Raw genomic sequence first — 5,586 nt, 5'->3', positions numbered from 1 at the left:
CAGTCGCTTATGCTGCAAGAGGTTGACACCACCAGACACATCAAAGAATGCATGCATGACCGGTCCACGCGACTGACTGATGTGCATCCCTGTTTCAAGATGTTGAGTGTGGTAAGACCACAAAACTGGCAGGAGGAGGGAGGGGGAGTGGTTGGGTACTGGACTCCGTGCATTTATTATCAGAGTACTGAGACAGCGCTTTGGAAGCCAGCAAACATGTAGCTGCATGCCTTTGCACCATTTGGTAGGATCTGTACAACCTTTCCGATAGGCCATGCCTGCTGAGGTGACCCTTTACGTAGCCCTCAATAAGCTTACTATTGGGTGGCAGAATATGAACCCTGCTCGACCTTTTATCATGTGTAGAGTGGCCCGTGTAGTCGTCTTCCTACGCAAGCCATCTCTCTAATCTATAGAATTCCCTACTTCGAAGCACGTACGTAAGAAGATCATTGAACTCGAAGATGCTGATTAAAAGGAAGCACGAATCCCACGGTGAGCAGGAGGAAGACGATGAGTTGGAGCTGCTGCGCGCCGTACAGTAGCAGATGCGAACTCTTTGATATGGTTCGGCAGCACGGTGCGAGGCTCGCGTTGGCATCCGTCGCAATCGCTGTGGATTCGCCGGTGCCTCTTCTCTGCACAGAGAGAGAGAGAGAGAGAGAGAGAGAGAGAGAGAGAGCCCCCTCGTGGGGATTAATAATTCGAAGAGAGAGAGAGAGAGACCCCTCGTGGGGCGCAATAATTCGTTTACCCTTCTTTTCTTCTCTGTGTGTGCGCCATGTGACAGGTGGAGGTCCTGCGAGGAAGGGAGGACGCTCCACACGGGTGAAAGTAACAGCTCCTCCTTTCTTTCCTTCTTTCTTCTCTCTGTTCCTCGACGAGACGCCGTCCTCTTCCTCTCGCCCCTGCCACTTCCGCTGCCATGAAAAGTCTCAATGCTTGGACTGCACCGAAACATCATCGGATTCAACCCAGCTCGACACATCTCAAAATAGTGTTTCAAGGCAGGCGCATGCGATCAGAGGACAAATGCGAGGATTTTGCGGGAAAAGCTTAATTCTATGGGAGCTGGGACACGATGATCCAATATCCATCACCTTGTCAAAGTCCAATCAAACAACTTAAAGACAAAATTATGCACATATTAATATACAAAATAAACAAATGAATTTAAAAGGTAGTGCGTGATGATGGCCAATTACTTTTCCTCTGGATTTTAAAGAGGATAGATATGATTTGGATCTTTCTTTTTGGGGCCTAATCAGCGTAGACAAGGCTTGACCTGAAAAGACCTTTTCCCAGCAGATTTGGTCCCACAACAACACGGTCACTGTCGTTTGGGAACGACCCCATCATGACCACTTCGAGATCAAATCCTCCTCCTTCCAACACCACTGGTTGCAGCTCCGAGAGCCAGCAAGACCATGGCATGTCATTAGATTATCCCATATTAAACCCCATGCAAGCAACAAATCAAGCAAAGAGGCAGAGGCAAGGGGCGAGGCAGTACAGCGGCAGTAACAGGAAAGCGCCGCAACAGAGGGTATTATTTAGTAATCTCACCCCACCCCCATTCCCCAAAGCTCTGTGCCTCTGCAGGTCCTCTCCCCAGATTGGAAAAGAACACCATCTCTGCCACCACCCCCCCCCCCCCAACCCCTTGACATCCTCTCTCTCTCTCTCTCTCTCTCTCTCTCTCTCTCTCTCCTTCTCTGTCTCTGTCGCTGTCCCTGTGCTGCTGCGACGCAGAGCTCGGCAATGGGCGTTCTGCGCCACCGCCGGCTCTCTGCTGCCTTAGCCGTCTTCATCTTCGCGGCTGTTCTTGGTGAGAGTGCCGAGTGCTGACCCGTGCTAACCTTTCTAAATCGTAGCGTTGCTGTGAGGAGCTGCTTTTTACTCCGCTTAGCGATGGCTTCAGCATGGAAATGCCACCGTTTGGCATGCGTGATCGTACGCAAGATCTCTCCTTTCTTTCTTCCTTCCACCTAGGAATCAATCCACTTACTTTTTGGCTGTGTTCAGCGACCAGCTCTTCTGATCTCCTTGTGGTCCAAGGTTTTCCATAAAAGAATCAGCCACTGACTGCTCCTTTTCTTCTTATTGCTTCCCAAAACGAAGAACAAATCACCAAAGCTAGCAACCATTCTTGCCCTTTTTCCTGCACAATCCCTCTTTTTATGCTCTCACCGCTCGTGTTATTTTTAGCTCCGCTAATCTGTCGGTGTCCTTCTGATGTCGATGTACAGGGAGCGCATTGGTGGGAATCGCGCAGGAAATGGGAGACGCAAGGCTTCGACCTCGGGAACGGGAGCGAGTGGTGGCTCGGAGGCTCCTCCTCGGCCTCGGGTCGTCGCCGCCGACATGCCGGGCTCGTTGCGGCCGCTGCTTCCCCTGTCGGCCGGTCCACGTGGCCATCCATCCTGGCCGGAACCTCCCGCTCGAGTACTACCCGGAGGCATGGCGATGCAAATGCGGCAACAACATCTTCATGCCCTGAGACCAACGACAGAATCCCAGAAGGAGAAATGGAGAATGACAAAAAGCCACTGGCTTCCACCATTGATGAGTTCTCTGTAACATTTTGTGGACATCTAAGCGTACGCGATGCGAATCTGCCATGCTCGGCCTTCTTTGCGGCAATCGGTTATATAGTTTATTAGACGTTATAATGTTCCTTCGCCTATACTTAATATATATGTTACAGGTAAAAACGCTACGTTTTACGATGGACTGATTACGAGTCAGGTTTCTTCTCTCTCCACCGCACTGTCTCAAGACCTGGACATGAATCTCTTCCCTCGTAGTTCGGAGGTGGGTCGGGCTTAAGTCCCGATGATACCAAACTAAGAGGAGGTCTCTTTGTTTAACTAAGCCATGGCTGGTTGTGTTCAGTCTTTCATTTAAATATTATTTTTTCGAAAGAAAATAATAGGATATCAATGCATTTAGATTCGTGATGGAATAGATGCTTTGACGTGCGCCAAAGAATACGAGGGTGATGGGACCATGTGTTTCCCATCAGGTGATCCACTCCGCAGGTGGCGAGTGCAGCGCCTGCATGCGGTGCCGTGATATCCTCATTCCACGTTCTCATGCCTTGGACGTGGATGCTTGTATACAGCAGCAGTCCTTATTCTGTACAATGATGACATTGGTAATCGATAAGAATCACATTGCATATATTTACATATATATATATATATGTATATATATATATATGTATATATATATATGTATATATATATGTATATATATATATATGTATATATATATATGTATATATATATATTTATGTATATATATATATGTATATGTATATATATATATGGTATTTTTTATATTGTGCAGCGAGTGTTAGGCAAAAGTCCACGGCTGTGTCGGTTGTCGACGTGCATCGCATTGGATTGTAGAGATTTCAGAACACGAATCGCAGTATCGGGTCAGATCGGATTCAATTATTGCACATCATGTCATGTTGGCCTCGTCCGCGTCTGCAGCACAGTGTCGGTAGGCGAGTACGGACGTGTCGCCGGACGGACAAGCCTCACTGACGTGGGATCGTTTATGACACGCACCTTAATTGCTTCCTTCACTTACAATGCAGTCCGGTAGAAACAGTACACCGGCATTAGTGATCTCGACCTCTTTCGATGCATATGCATCATCAGGCTAATGATCAATGAGCAAATAACATGATGTTATTAAGTGGTGTTTTCCGTTTGCACAAAATCGACTGCTCAAAATAAAACAAGAAGAAGAAGAAGAAGAAGAAGAAGAAGAAGAAGAAGAAGAAGAAGAAGAAGAAGACAAATAATAATGACACACTCTCGGCGGACAGATCCTTTCACCGTACGGAGCAGCTCCTGGAGATGCCTATGGTGTACACCCGACGCGGCCTGCAGGACACCGAGATGTAGTCTAGTCAAGAAGATTGCATACGGTGGGTTTTATATACTAGCATTAATAACATAAATAATTCATACTTAGTGCAGCTAATTTCTCTGTTACGCTTAATTTTCTTTATTTGTGTTATGATTTAATGGTGACAATTTAAATGGGCAGCTAACTTATATTTTTAGATCATGTTCGACTCCTGTATCTGTTAGATATTAAATATGAAGAAGATTGTCTTTAAGTTTGATACAAGGCTCTCTATTTATACATAGGAGGGAAGATTTTCATCAACAGAACTATGATATTTCCTCGTGTAGTTGAGGAAATCTTGACTATTATCAAGGCTATTATAAAGAAAAATCTTAACTGCTATCATATCCCTACAAGACGGTGCTCCTGTCAAGGATACCGATCTTGGACCGACGTGAAAAAAACGTAAAACGTTTTGCGGGCGAAAGACTTCATGAGTGAGTCCGCTAGTTGATCAGATGTATGTATGTGAGAAATACATATTTGATGTATTATAACTTATTCTCGCATGAAGTGAAAATCAATAACTATATGTTTAATGCATAAGTGGAATACTAGATTGACGCATAGGTAAGTGGCTCCGACATTGTCATAATAAATTGTAAGAGTAGAGGTGAAATTGTTGTCAAGTTCCTTGAGTAGATTTGTGATCCAATTGAGTTCTGTAGTAGCTGTTGCAATAGCACGGTATTTAATTTCAATTGTAGATCGTGTAACTATCTTTTGCTTCTTAGAACTCTAATTGATCGGATTAGCTCCAAAGAAGATAATATACCCCGACATGGATGTTCTATCATCAAAATTCCCTACTCAACCAGCATGAAGATGAATGGGGGACCATTTGCGGAAAAAGAGGCCATGATTGAGAATTCCGTGAAGATATCACAAGATTCATTTGGCTGTAGACCAATGTATAGTAGATGGTCGATGCATGAATTGTGATCATTTATTGACCGCAAATTAGATTTCTAGACGGGTGAGAGATAATTATTATAAAGAGCCAAGGACTTACTGGTATTGAGTTGGGTCCATGGCAGGGCTTCCATCATAAAATTTGAGTGGCTCGCTAATAGACAAGGGAGTTGTAACCGTTTTTGCATCCTACATGTTCGTCTTTGATCATAGATCTTAAATATACCTTTTTTTTTATAGGAAAAATCTTGAAGACATGTATGTTGCTTCCACTCCCAAAAAGTAACTCAAGGGTCCCATATCTTTGAGGGAGAAACGATATGCCAAATGCCTAAGGAATGCCTTGATTTCTAAAGGATTATTACTCGTGACAATAATATCATCCACATATACCATAAGATATTTTGTATTTCTACTTTGGTGACGAAGAAATAGCAAGGTAGCTGACTTGGAGTTGATGAAGCCATTTGATGTAAAAAACGAGCCAAGTTCGGTATACCAGGCTCTTGGAGCTTGATGAAGTCCATAAATAGCTTTTAGCAGTTTACAAACATGCTTTAGATACTGAAGGTGGATGAAATTAGGAGGTTGCTGCATTAAGATATCTTCAGTTAGAGTCCCCTATTAAAAGACATTGTTAACATCAAGTTGTCGTAAATGCCAGCCTTTTGAAATGGCCAAACTCAGAATAATTCGGATTATTGTAAGTTTAACAACAGGACTAAATATCTCTGTGAAGTCAACACT

At 44.2% G+C, this 5,586-nt stretch overlaps 1 long non-coding RNA gene across 2 annotated transcripts; it reads left to right on the top strand.

Annotated features, from left to right (window-relative positions):
- Positions 1–1,409: 1,409 nt before the first annotated feature.
- Positions 1,410–2,672, top strand: LOC135635710 (uncharacterized). Of its 2 annotated transcripts, none has more exons than XR_010495715.1 (2): positions 1,410–1,546; positions 2,250–2,672. It is a non-coding gene; the product is annotated as an uncharacterized LOC135635710 (long non-coding RNA). The 2 variants fall into 2 exon arrangements; XR_010495714.1 differs by lacking the exon at positions 1,410–1,546 and adding an exon at positions 1,686–1,828.
- The last annotated feature ends 2,914 nt before the right edge of the window (positions 2,673–5,586 follow it).

The sequence above is a fragment of the Musa acuminata genome, chromosome BXJ3-4 (genome assembly GCF_036884655.1).
Source record: "Musa acuminata AAA Group cultivar baxijiao chromosome BXJ3-4, Cavendish_Baxijiao_AAA, whole genome shotgun sequence".
NCBI classification, from domain to species: Eukaryota; Viridiplantae; Streptophyta; class Magnoliopsida; order Zingiberales; family Musaceae; genus Musa; species Musa acuminata.
Note: the sequence above shows the minus strand (reverse complement) of the source record. Positions and strands in the feature narration are given on the sequence as shown.